The 13,181-nt window shown below is 41.6% G+C and overlaps 1 protein-coding gene across 1 annotated transcript in view; it reads right to left on the bottom strand.

Annotated features, from left to right (window-relative positions):
* Positions 1-13,181, bottom strand: part of SYT10 (synaptotagmin 10) — a 49,546-nt gene that overhangs the window by 8,141 nt on the left and 28,224 nt on the right. The gene's annotated exons all lie outside the window — the stretch shown is intronic.

Raw genomic sequence — 13,181 nt, 5'->3', positions numbered from 1 at the left:
CCACACACTTTCTAAACCTTAAAAACACAAAAATGAACAGAGAGAAAGTTATATATTCAGAACTAAAGGCTCAATCCAATACTCGGTGAAGACAATGGAGGTCTTTCCATTGACTTTAAAGAGCTTGGGATCAGGCTTCAATACCTGTACTTATATGTGCATTGAGAAATGGGCTGAAGCTACTTAATACCTCTGAGGCTAGCTTGTAAGTATATCTCGTTAGTGGGCCATTTATGGTAAACCAGTGATGATACGTGGATGTGATTATGAAATATTTTACTGTAACATCCCATTGATAATGTCTGTGTAGAAGGTGATACACAGTATGTTGCTGATAATTATGGGTCAGATTTGGCTCTTCCTCCCCAGTGGTGAGCATGGGAAATCCCATTGAAGTCAATGAGACTAACATGCATGCTAAATTTAAATATATGCTTAAATACCATTGTTAGCAAAGATGCCTGTAACCACGTGCTTCATTGCTTTTCTGAATCAGGGCCTCTAATTGTAACTCTAAATTGGAGAATGTAGGTTTCAGACTAGCTTTACATTCTTTCTTGTACCATTAATAAATACAAATAGCTGGTTGCCCATGCTGCATGTGCAAAAGTGCCAAAAATGGCTGAGAACTGAAAAATTGGACAGTAACTGCCCACAAGTCTCAGTGATGAGTCAACTTGGTGATGAACAAAAAATGCTCTCAACCAGGCTTGCATCACTTCACAGTGACCCAACAGACTTTCTAAGCTTCAGAGTGAACCATAGACATAGTGACAATCCTGGAATCTTATTTAGATTGAATGTTGTGCAGGTCAGCCATTATCCCATTCCCATGTAATATCGTTTTGCTGGGGTTTTGCTCTGAAAATTAATAGGTTGCGATGTATGCACCTATGCACAGAGGCAATTTTCATTGCTTGAAAAGGTTACAAATATTTCGAAATGACTCTTCCTCACAGTCAGTACGCATCAAATGGGACTGGCCACTTCACCTCTTCTGACTCCTCTTATTTTGTGACTCACTCCTTACAATTTTATAAATTACAGTGCATTAAAAAACACTTCTGGAAAATACGAATAAAACATGAACAAACCAAAAGTGACGTTTTCCCACCCGTTCACAAAAGGGATGAAAAATCTTAAATTACATTTAACAGTTTTGGCATATCTGCATTTTTATTCTAATACAGCCTCAGTTATTAGTACTAGTTTACATACATGGGACCAGATTATGATCAATATGTCCATATGCAGAAGGGACTCTCTTTGTGTGGATCTCACCCCATTAAATGTGGAAAGAGGATGTAGGTACCTTGATATCACCATCCCCTTCCCCTCTGCAATAAATACCCTATGGATGCTTCTTAACACAGTCTAAGGTCCATGCTGGGGGAGAGGATAGAGATTGACTGGCCCAGGTAAGGGAGTGGGCAGGCCAGAGGAAAGGCAAAGGAGACACACATGATGCTTCCATCTTGTCCTGTGGCTATTAAGAAAAAAAGATAGCATACCCCAGGTGGTATTATCGTTCCTAAATAGCCTTTAGATACCCCTGCCACCGCCACCGCCACCACCTGGGTGACCTGAGGTCTACCATAGCCAAGGGGATGCCTTGGCAGAGTATCTCTTTGGCCTTATTCTGTATGTTGAGGTTTACAGCTATGGTTTGCAATCTTTATTTTTTAAATTACATTTCCAAACACTTTTAATGGAAATGAATGAAACCCCATTCACAGAATAACCCAAAGTGTCAGACCATTTGTATCATTGTTTTTTTGTTAATGGTTATTTGTTTACTAAGCACCAACCTGGTGCTTGGAACCATACCCAAAACACAGATCAAACACAGCCTGTCCCTGAAGGCTCGTGCAATTACAGCTGGGAAAAAACAAACAAATAAAAGAAATTGCAAACTTTTAAAAAACTTTTAATGAAAAACTGTAATAAAAATGTCATTTATACTGAAGTATTAGACCCGTCCATAAGTGAGTTGTAAAAGCAGCAAAATATTTTTTTGGGGGGGAAGGGGAGGGAGAATTTTCAAAAATTAAAAATCACAAACTATTTTTATTGACATTTCAAAAATTGAGAATTTTTCCCCCTGCAGTTCTACTTACAATCTAAAACACAGACAAGACGGGGCAGGAAAACCCAGCGGATGGTGGTAACTTAGATATTTTAATAATATTTCTTACAACTATCATAATTTAAGTGAGAGTGACAGATTATGATTTCGTGATGTTTAATCTTTGGTTCAGTAGGCAGTTGCTAAAATTATTCATGCATTAAAAAGATGGTAATGAAAATGTATGGAGTTGTAAATTATATTATAATGCAAGGGTCAGGTGATACAGTTTTATAGCACAAATTTTGTTATATTTGGAATGTGCAGAATGGGCTTCTTCCCTCAGAAAGCCAGTTGTGGAGGTAATTTGTTATATTTAAATGGAAAAGTTCTTGTACAGATTTGTAAACTCCCTAGATAGTTACTATGTCTTCCTCTTTGTATGCTGCAGCGCTTAACAAATGGCAAATAAATAATAAGAATTCATGACTCAGGATCATCCCTTTTTCATCCATTGAAATATTCCATATACTGAGTAGATGGAAAAATGACCTTGAAAAATTATTATCCAGACAACAAGCATTTGACAATATGTTGGACATTGAAGAAAGCATGCCAGTAATGTAAAGGAAAATGCTATTTCTAAATTTTCAAAGTATGCTGTATTCCACATACTATAAAATATAACATGGAAGGAAAACTGAAGAGGCCGGAAAGCATGGCTGTCACAGGAAAAGTAGGCTATTTGGAATGGGCTATACCAGTTGTACTAGTCTTATTCCATTGCAGTCCATCTATATGGTGACTCTAAAGTGACCATCAGCTAGGAATAGATTGCAGCTGCTTTCAGATATAGTACAGTGTATCCCTGTTTATCCGACCTCCCAATATGGCTCTCCATAGTAACCGAACAACCAGTGCACACATTGAACTTTTGCTGATGAAGCGACTCCGTGATTGCTCAGTGAAGAAGAGAACCTCTCATCTAAAACAATGCAAATGGTCAGATTTTTTTCGAGCCATTATAAACATGAGTGCTGTTGTACCTACCACTGTGCTGGATACTTTACATATTACATATTGTTACTAGTTGTTACCATTAGTATTGTTGTTCTTGCCACTTAAAATGATAATTTCTGCATTTTTAAAAACAAGTATGGCTTACTAGTAATGGTTTGTGTACACTAAAGAAGAAGGCTATGTTTTAATGCTTTAATGTTTATCATTTCTGCATTTTTAAAAACTGATACCCTTTACTAGATGTAGTGGTTTGTGTATGCTGTAAATAAAGAAGGGGGCTATATTAATGTTTTTCTGGGTCAGCTCATTTAAAAGAAACTGTACATCTTAAAATAACAGATAGAAAGTTCTCTGCCCATTCTCCTGATTATCTGAATTTTGGATTATTCAATCTGACCCTGTTCCCAAATAGATTGGATAAATGGGGTTCTACTGTATTATAACCGCTCAGGTGTTTTCACTCATTACACTGACATTTCTGCTCTGATGTCTGCACAGACTGCCTATTGTAGAATGAGTGTGCTTCAGAATCTTACTATAAGTAAATCAGACCCAAATACTCTGCCCAATGTCTGGGGCAGTGGAGGGGGAAAAATATTTCCATCCTGGCAGCACAATGGCTGAAGAGGAGCTCCTCAGAGGTTACTGTAGCCCAGTGGGCCCTTACGTGGGATTCTCCAGCCTCCACAGGGAGAAGGCTGTGTTTATGCCCTGAAACAAGGATCTACACCCTTGCCTTGTCTATACATATATCCTTCAAAACAGCTGAACTACATCCATGGTGCAAGAGGCTGGAGTTACCCTTAAATGCCTAAATAATATATCGTAAAATCAGTCTACCTGTGGGAAACTTATTGCCATAAGTCTTGAAACAACAAATGAGTTCTGCAGTAGACTGGATAGTTACCATTCCAAAGTATCTAATCTCATCTATGTCATTTCTAATGTGTCCCTCTCTGTAGAATCAAGGTACCAGAATTAAAATTAAAGGTTTCACTGAGACAATCCATAGACCCCAGCTCAAGGTCCTCTGTCCCTGGGGACTGATACCATAGTGTTGTCTGGAGACAACTGGTATGCATAGATTGCCATCAATGACTTGGAATTCTCTTGCTCCCTGGGTTCAATATAAGTCATTTTGATATCCTTTGGAGCAAGTCTCCTGACTTTCTATTTTTAATGTAATTGTGGTGGCACCATATATTGTGGGTTTGTGAGAGGAGTATTTTTGGTAAGTGTGGAATGGAGGTTACTAATGTTTCTGTTCTGTTCCTGTTTAATAGCTCTGTTATGATGTGCGGCTTTGTTTCCATGTTTGTATTAATTATGTATATTTTGTTAAGGTACCGAGAAGCAATTGGGAATGAATAAATTAATATGTATTATTATAATAAATATTCTGGTCAGTAATTCATACAGATGAAATCCATCCTTGTGCAGAGGACAAGCACAAAGCCTGTGCACCACTTAAATCCTATTTTGAGATCTTGAATAGTGCATATGTAAGTGACACTAGCAAAGTTTGGGGTTTTGTCCCCCTCTAGAAGCTGGAACACTACAGCTCTCAGCTACTGTGTAAGGTTCTTTAGCTCAAGCAGTGGAGGTTCATGCTTTTAATGCTGAAATTCCCATATTCAAACCCAGCTAATGGACCAAGCAGGGATACATATGTACACACACTGCCACGAGATGTGTCTATATAGCTACTTCTACATTTGCAACTGTACAGTTCCATGTGCTTTGTCATACCACAACCCCATTATTGTCCACATCTGAAGCCCTAAAGCATGTTCCTGAAAGCGAGTGAAGGGCAAGCAAGTAGTACACCTGAAGGGTATGGGTAAGTACGTGCCACTGCTTGGGCATAGCCCTGTATTCATTCTACAGTGCAGTGCAGAGGGAAGCAAGGGGTATATATGAGGTCACAAGTGTCCTCCAGGGCCTTCCCCACAATGCCTTGAACCTTTTGCTGCCTCACCCTTAAGGAAAGGTCCCAGACCAGTCTTTGCCTGTAGTAGTAGTGTCCTGTGCTGAGTTCTTCAGAACAGTTTTCTGGGGAATGCTATTGATCAGCACAGGCGACCATGAAGGACATGCCAAGAGCTGCTGCCTGGTTTTTGAAGCACACTCAGGTGCTGATCAGCATATGGTCAGAATACACCGTCCTTCATAGCTTCACTCAGGTTGGCAGGAGCATGGACATGCACCTGGAGATTTCACGGAGGCTGCAGGAGGTGAGCATTCACTGGACTCCGTCCCACTCCTGGGAGCTCATGAAGCACCTCAGGCTCTTGTACCAAGGGTGAAGGACAAACAATTACTCCAGGAAGGTTGCTTATGCCCATTCTCCAATGAACTGGACTGAGTGCTCTCCAAGGCTGCAAGAACAGAGCCTGACTCAAGATGTCCACCAGCTTCATCATACAATGTGACACCAAAGAGGCAGCGGGGACCTTGGGGGAATTCCTGGAGGAAGCATTGGCAGTCATGGAGGAAGAGGAGCATGTGATTCTGCACCTCTACCTTCCAGACCTGGCTGAGGAATTTCCCCCCATGAGAAGCCTGAGAAGGACCCAGAGTCACTGTTGGAACCAGAAATCAAGGCTGGCAAATTACAGTACATCCCCGCATTCCCCAGAAATATTTCCTCTTGCTCCAGTTATACATGCCTGAAACTGCCCCCTTCCCCAGCCCCCTGCTCCAACCTGACATGATCCTCAAGCCAGACACAACTGTAAATCAATTATTTTATTGGAATTCCATGAACCACCGTAAAATATTTAGCAGAAGCTATAACAGAGTATTAACAAGTGGTCACTGTGCCCCTGTATTTGTGCCTTTCTTGGCCAGCACTGACACTGATAGTCCTTGGGCCATGCAGGAAGTTCAGGAAAGAAAATACACTTGTAGCACAACTCTCCATTTCCCTGTCCCTCTCCAATGCCGTTCGCTGGACAGAGAGGCTGAACTTTCTGGTGATGCAGGGGAGGTTATGGGGTGGGTGGGTGCATGTTCTTTGGGGTTCTCTGTTCCTCTTTCATGGGAAGTCCATCTGCTAGTTTAGACTACTTTCAGTTTCCTCTTGAATTGCCTCCCAGTCCCATGAGCATAATTCAGCCAGTGTTCTGTGTGGAAAAAATTCAAGCTTGTTGTTCAGGTTCAATGGCTGGGCAAATGAGTGTGGTCCATCTTTGTAGCTCTCCAAACCCTTCCACTCAGCAATATGTAGAGAGATGATCTTTAGATGAAACATCGTGCTGGCAGAGGTGGGGTCATACCTCCTCCACAGGACTGGAAAGACATCTCTCTCTTCCATTCCAGTGCTTTAATGTCCATCTTTTCAAATCGGTGCCTGCTCATATATCCCCAAAAGGAACCAAACCCCACCCCAAATGGTTCCTTGATGCACTATAAACATTACAACATTTTAATAACAGTACTACAGGAACCTTACCATTATTTGCCTCAGCTCATTCCTCGTGGGCTGCAAAAGCTGTCTGAGAAGTTGCATTCCTGAGATATTAAGAAATACCCACACTGCAGCTTTTGGTAGCACAGTTTGTGTGTGTGCATGAGTGGGGCAGGGAGAGGGTTCTCAGGTTCCTTCAAAAGAGAAATGAAATATAATGCTACCCTTGTGTTTGACTCAGCAGGATGTTCTGATGCCAGCAGGGTACCCATTCTGCCAGGAGAGTAGGAACAGCACCACAGAGACAGCAGAGGCAGGTAGAGACAGACCTGGAGCATGTGCACATTGGCATATACAAGAAAAGACAGGAACAGTTTGGCTTTCTTGGGCATGGGATGTTTAGGCTCTTAGGCAAGTTGAGGCACTGATGAACCAGTCCCTAGATCTGGATTCATGCCACAGGGAAGGGAAGAGGATTGTTCACTTCTGCAGTCACTAGCACAACTGGTGGTGGAAAGTTTTTGGGGCCCACATGCTGCCGGGGCCACTGGTCTTGTCTGGAAACAGGCAACATCTCCTCCACAGGCCTCTCTGGATACTGCTGAGGGGGTGGATCCAACACTACCTCCTCCATGGTGAGGAGGAGCATGCTGGTCTTCTGGCACAACATCCTTCGCTGGCACCTGAAAGCCCTTGAAGGAGAACCTCCCAGAGCATGCAGGTGGGGAACGATGAGCCCGAGGCGCTCCCTCCAGCCTGTTCAGCCCTCAAACTCCATGCAGGAGATGTCTCCTCCTCAAAAACCATCCCCCACAATTTTCCCTCAGCTATTTCCCCCGGTCAACATAAGAGGAAGGACAAAGAGACAGCTGCACAAAGTAATGTTTTCAGATCGCTCAGGGAATTCGACCCAGTTTTTGGTTCACTCGCAGTTCCTGTTAAGAACTGTTTTTGTTCTATGTGCCATCAAACTTTTAAATAAAAGTTACTGTTCCCTTCACTTGTGCATGCACCTTGCTTTCCGAGTATCCTCAATGGGATATTTCCCATAAGTTTGGGATGGGTCATCAGGACACATAGCACATGACTATCAGTTCTGTAACTCTCTCATGCAGTGATGCCATAAAAAGACAATGCATTCTCTGTCTTTCCCACACATCCTTTCCACCTCCCCAGCAGCCATGAATTTCCCAATGTTTAGCCAAAAAAAGAATAAAAAAATAGGAGCAGGGTTTATGACAATGAACAAAACTCTGAAAAAAACTGTGGCTATGCAGTGCACCAGAACGAAAACCAGAGAAGTTTACTTGAATGTCTTTATGGCTTTGTTAATAATTTAAGTGGCAATACAGACAAAGGAAACAAAACTAAATCAACACTGAAGATACCTGAGACGGAGAAGTGATTTTACGACCCTCCCTCCTCCACCCCCAGCAAACAGTCACCAAAGGCAACCATGGGAGTGCTCATGCATAGCAGCTGATCAGTGCTGCCAGCACTGGTTGCAGAAAACAGTGTGAAGAAGGAATGTGGGAAGACCCTCCCAAAACTTTACAGACCTGTTTTTCGGACTATGTCTACATATGGCGGCAAATTCGCTGCTGTCAGATCAATTTTTCCAGTTCAATTGAGTGGCAGTGAAGACATGCTCAATCAAACTGGAAGTTGATCTAATAAAACCACCTTCCCAAAAAGCGTAGTGCTGCATCGACAGGTACACATTTCCCATCAGCGCAGAACAGTGGGGACAACGCGCTAAACAGAATTTACAAAGTTGACGGGAGTTACGCAAGCTACACAGAGTAGCTTGCATAACTCCTATCAACTGCCGCTGAATTTCGCCGGCAGTGTAGACCGGTCCTCAGTTACTTTCAGAATGATTAAGTGCTCCCCAGAGAGCACCACGACACAGAGTTGTTAACATATAACAAAAACCATGGCCAAACGGTATCGACCCTGCAGAAGAGCCCTCACATAATGGTCTGCTTTCATTTGGTACGTTAACATCAGCTGCCGCGATCTAAACCCACCAATGTATGTCACAACACAACTATATAGCAATGCTATATTGAGCATTTACAGAAGCACCATAGCATCACATAGTGTCTCTCGGCACAGTCCAAAGTCACCTTCTGGCTCCTCATTGTTCCATGGTGTGCAAGCAAATAGCACCACCTATTTTCCTTGCTTTCCAGGAACAGCTGTGTGCACATGATTGTGATCTGGCAGCCTGCACAGGCTTCAAATACCAGATCTGTCCCTTGCCCACTCAGTCAAGAAGTATTCCCCCTTATCCTCACATACCTCGATTATGCAAAATGTGTAAGATACATTGGCATCCAGATGGGTCTGTCAGTAACACCAACAAGCTTTCAGCCACCCAAACACACACTCCACTACCATTCTGTAGCCACTCAGTCTGTAGCTGAAGTCCCTTTTTCTTGGTCAGCAGTGTTGGGATACAGCGTCATGAGCCAAGTTAGGAATGGGTATGTGGGGTGCCCCAAAATAACTGTTAGAACAAAAAAACCATACGTCACCACACTATTTCTGGGGAATAAAGTTCCTTCTTTCCTTCTGCAATACAATCCCGAACCCCTGAACACCTTGGCATCATGGACTTTTCCTGTGTCCCCAACATTGGTGTTCATGCACCAACCACTATGGTCCATTAAGCCTTGGATTGGCTTAATTGGCTTGTAACATTTTGGTTCACATATTCATTTGACCATTTTGGTGGAAAAAGTATTGGTATGCGTGTTCCATTGATGGCTCCTGCACAGTTCAGAAACCCCTTCCTTTGAAATCCAGCTATTATTTCAGGGACCTGAGTTACGGCAACCACCTGTGGGTAGATTTCAGTATGGATAGCCTGGCAAACCTATAGAACCACCTCCCTGATAGTTGGCTTCCCAACCTCAAACTGGTTTGCAACTGACCAGTAGCTGTCATATGTTGCCAGATTCCAAAGGGCAGTGGCCACCCACTTCTGTAGTGGTATGGGTTTCTGAAATTGAGTGGTGTGGCACTGGTGAGTTGGTGCAAGTTCCTCACACAACTCCATGAAGCTCTGCTTCCTCATTTGGAAGTTCTGCTGCCACTGGTCATCCTCCCAGATTTCCAAGACAATGTGGCCCCACCACTTTGTGCTGGTTTTCCAGAACCAGAAGTGGCAGGAATGCCACTGCAACCGCGGAATTCATCATCTCTGTTCCATGGGACTACAGTGGATTTTCATTCACCCTCTCAATCAGCTGTCTTCAGCATCTCAAAAATTTCTGGCTAATTCCACCCAGTATCTGGCAATGAACCCACGTGAACATTTGTCTTGAGAGCAGGAGCAGAACCACTTCGTCATTGACTTGGATCCATGTCTTCCACACAGTTTGGCAGAGGTGAGCAAGAGCTGCCATCACCGAATGTGTAAAAGTGGCATATAGTACCAATAACACACAGCCAAGTGGTTCCCAGAATGTCTTCTGTGACACACAGGTCTCTGGGATACCGGCCCTGCAATGGTAGTGCTACCGTCATGTACCAAAAGGGGTCAGCATGAACACAGGTATATGCCTGTGCACAGTGTATACCTGTGCCCAGCACTGCATGCGTAGACTCTTTGCACAGATATGGGTTCCATATGTTAGTATTACTGGGACAAGTACGTGGGGATGCACACAAGTGTAGACATAGCCTGTATATTTTAAACACCTCACATAGTATTATTTTCTAATAGTTTTCGTCCCTAAGGGGAACGTTTTCAAAGGTGCCTAAATGACTTAGTAGGCAAAATTCCAGTAAGTGAGAATTACCCTTAGGCACCCAAATCACTTAGGCACTTTTGAAAATTTTGCCCTATATCACTTAATGTCACACCAGTTAACTAAGTTTTACCTCAGCCACCTGACCAGAGTATCTCAATGCTATCAGACTTCATAAAGTCAAGGTGCAGATTGCCTGCAAAGTTCACTTTTGTGTCTCCCACGTACTTGTTTTATATGACCTCTGACTGAAGAGATACGAGCACAAAGAATTCCAGTCCAAAGAAAATCAGATAAGTATTTATTTAACTATAACATCAAGAATTAAGGTTGCCAGAGTATATTTTAGAAGCAGACTTTTATACTGAATGTTTTATTTTTTATTCCTTTTATTCATAACTGGGACAGGGTTTTTCCTTTTTTTAGGCAACTCCAGTGAAGTTTTTTCTGAATTTCATTAGTGTGTTGTGAGTTTTTCCTCTTCTTCAATTTAAATTAAGGTTTCAGTTAAGAGCTAGCCTTACTGACAGATACTGCTTTACTTTCAGATCCACACTGCTCATAATGATTCACTCCCAAAGGCTTCTAATAACTTGTACAAAAAAAAAAAAAAGCAACACTGAGCACAGACACAATAAAACAGTCACTTGGTCTTGAGTATCTTTTATGCATTTGTTTCCCTGCTGTGAACACAAGCCATTATACAGAACCATGGAACTGAAACAATGGTAAGCTCTATACCAGCTTACATTTATTTTTACTGCTCCCAGTTTACAAGACCAGCCAATACATTTCTGTCACGGTGGGGCAAGAAAGAAATACAAAAATAAGAGAAACAGAAATCAAGTAAAGGTCTCAATGATTCATATCAACTCCATATTATTCAGCTACAGAAAATAGAATCCTTAGACAGCATTAAATTCTACTCCTTCACTTAGGGACCAATTCTATGACCAACCCTAAATGACGCTGAACATGTAAAACTCCCGTTAGGTTCAATGGGAGTTTTGTGTGCTCACTGCCACTCAAGATTGAGCCCTGAGGGCCTGATCCAGGGGCAACTGAAATCAGTGGAAAGACTATCATTGTCTTGTTATTCTTGTTGTCTAGCTATACATGATGCAGGTAACCAGTGCAAAGGTGTAAGGAGGTGTCTTATACCCCCTCGATCTCCTGTGGAGTGCACAGGATGGGCCATGACGTGGTCCTTAGGGCTTTAGTTGCTGGATAAAGCTTCACCTTTTCCCACTCAGACACAGACTTAGGGGTTTCCCCAGTTGTTCGCAACGGTTTCCATATAAAATTTGTTCAGTACACAATTAAAAACACAGTTCTATAGCTGCAATCCCCGCAAACTCAATGGGAGAATCAAGCAATGCTCATTCCTACTCTGACACATCACCAGTAACTCTATTCCGAATGAGGTAACCCAAAGCCTGTATACCTCCAGAGAAAGATATTGCAATAAGGATTTAGTAATTGTGTTGATGGGAGAGCTGGGACAGATTCAGTCTCACTTCCCAGTAGTTTAGCAGGTTCTATGGGGCTAACAGGAGCAAAAAGCAAACAGGGAGCAGATCTGTGAAGTAAGAAGGTGTCATTTTTACCTGATCATTTTTCTGACCATAGCTGCAGTCAGTTACTGTATTGTCACAGGGTTGTTCCCTCTCTGGTTTTTCAGCTTCCGAGCTAACTCAAATACACTCCTATAGCAGCATTTCTCAGTTTACTATTGCCATGTGCTAGTTAAAGTTCCAAACCCTCATAACATCTATGTCCTTTTATTTATGCTAGTTGGTGATTAATTACTAATATTAAAATAACGATCCATTTACTTAGTACTGAATTACAAAGGACATTCCCAAGAATACAGTTAATAATGACATTAATACCATCCAGATTATTACAATGAAAACCAAAAGGAATGAATAACCACATAGGTTAGTATTACTCAATATTTAATCACTTTACCAGGACGTTTCTATTAAATATAATGTAAATGCTTTTTTTATTTTAGATATTGTGAGACAATAAAATAGTAAAAATATTTGTGGGCAGCCTTTTCCACCTTTATATGCCATTATCTAGATTTCTAGTAAAACATTCTACACACCTTCATCATCATCATCACTTTTTCGTTCACTTTCCAAATGAATCTAATTTAAGCTATTTTATTAAATAGTGGGCCCTTTTTCAGTTCCACAAGATGACATTAAAAATACCTACAACAGCCTCGTCTCCCTCATACACAGTATACTCCAGCAGCGTCCGCTAGCTCTGATACACAGTCGCTAAGTGTTACATTATAAAATAATATCTTGAAAACCAGAATTACTTTAGGACCGTATTCTGTTGCTTTTACTCACATTGACCAGTACCTTACTCTGGAATACTTCCATTAATTTCAACAGAAGGCTGGCAGAATCAGGTCCTGAGATAATTTCAAATGACAGGAAAGTGGAAAAAATATGTGTTTTCTGATTTGTAGAGACATTTGAATGTTCCTGGTTTCCACCAAAAATGTCTGAATGATTTTTAATATACAGAGTAATTGCACATTCAAATATTCAATCAGGGCCTTAATAAAACAATGCTGACAAATAAGATTATGTTATGGGTTGGGTGGAAATTAAAAAGGAGACAGGGCTTGGCCTCCAAAAGCCAGATAGAATTGCTCTGAGAATTCTGTTAAAAAAATCATAACTGCACTAGAGGCACCACTGTCATCTCAACAAAAGACTACATAGGACCCAAACTCACCAACTGTTTGTCTGTCTGTATATTATGAGCTCATCATCATGGTATTTGAGTACCTTATAAAAATTACCTTATAAAAAATGAAGTTACAGGATGGGCTTTTCCAAAGTGCCTCAGGGAGGCAAGAGCACTAATCCTATTGACTTTCGCTGGGATTTATTCTTTTCAAACC

Source organism: Emydura macquarii, unplaced genomic scaffold, assembly GCF_026122565.2.
Source record: "Emydura macquarii macquarii isolate MOO-44397 ecotype Brisbane River unplaced genomic scaffold, CSIRO-AGI_Emac_v2 contig_3530, whole genome shotgun sequence".
NCBI lineage: Eukaryota > Metazoa > Chordata > Testudines > Chelidae > Emydura > Emydura macquarii.
Note: the sequence above shows the minus strand (reverse complement) of the source record. Positions and strands in the feature narration are given on the sequence as shown.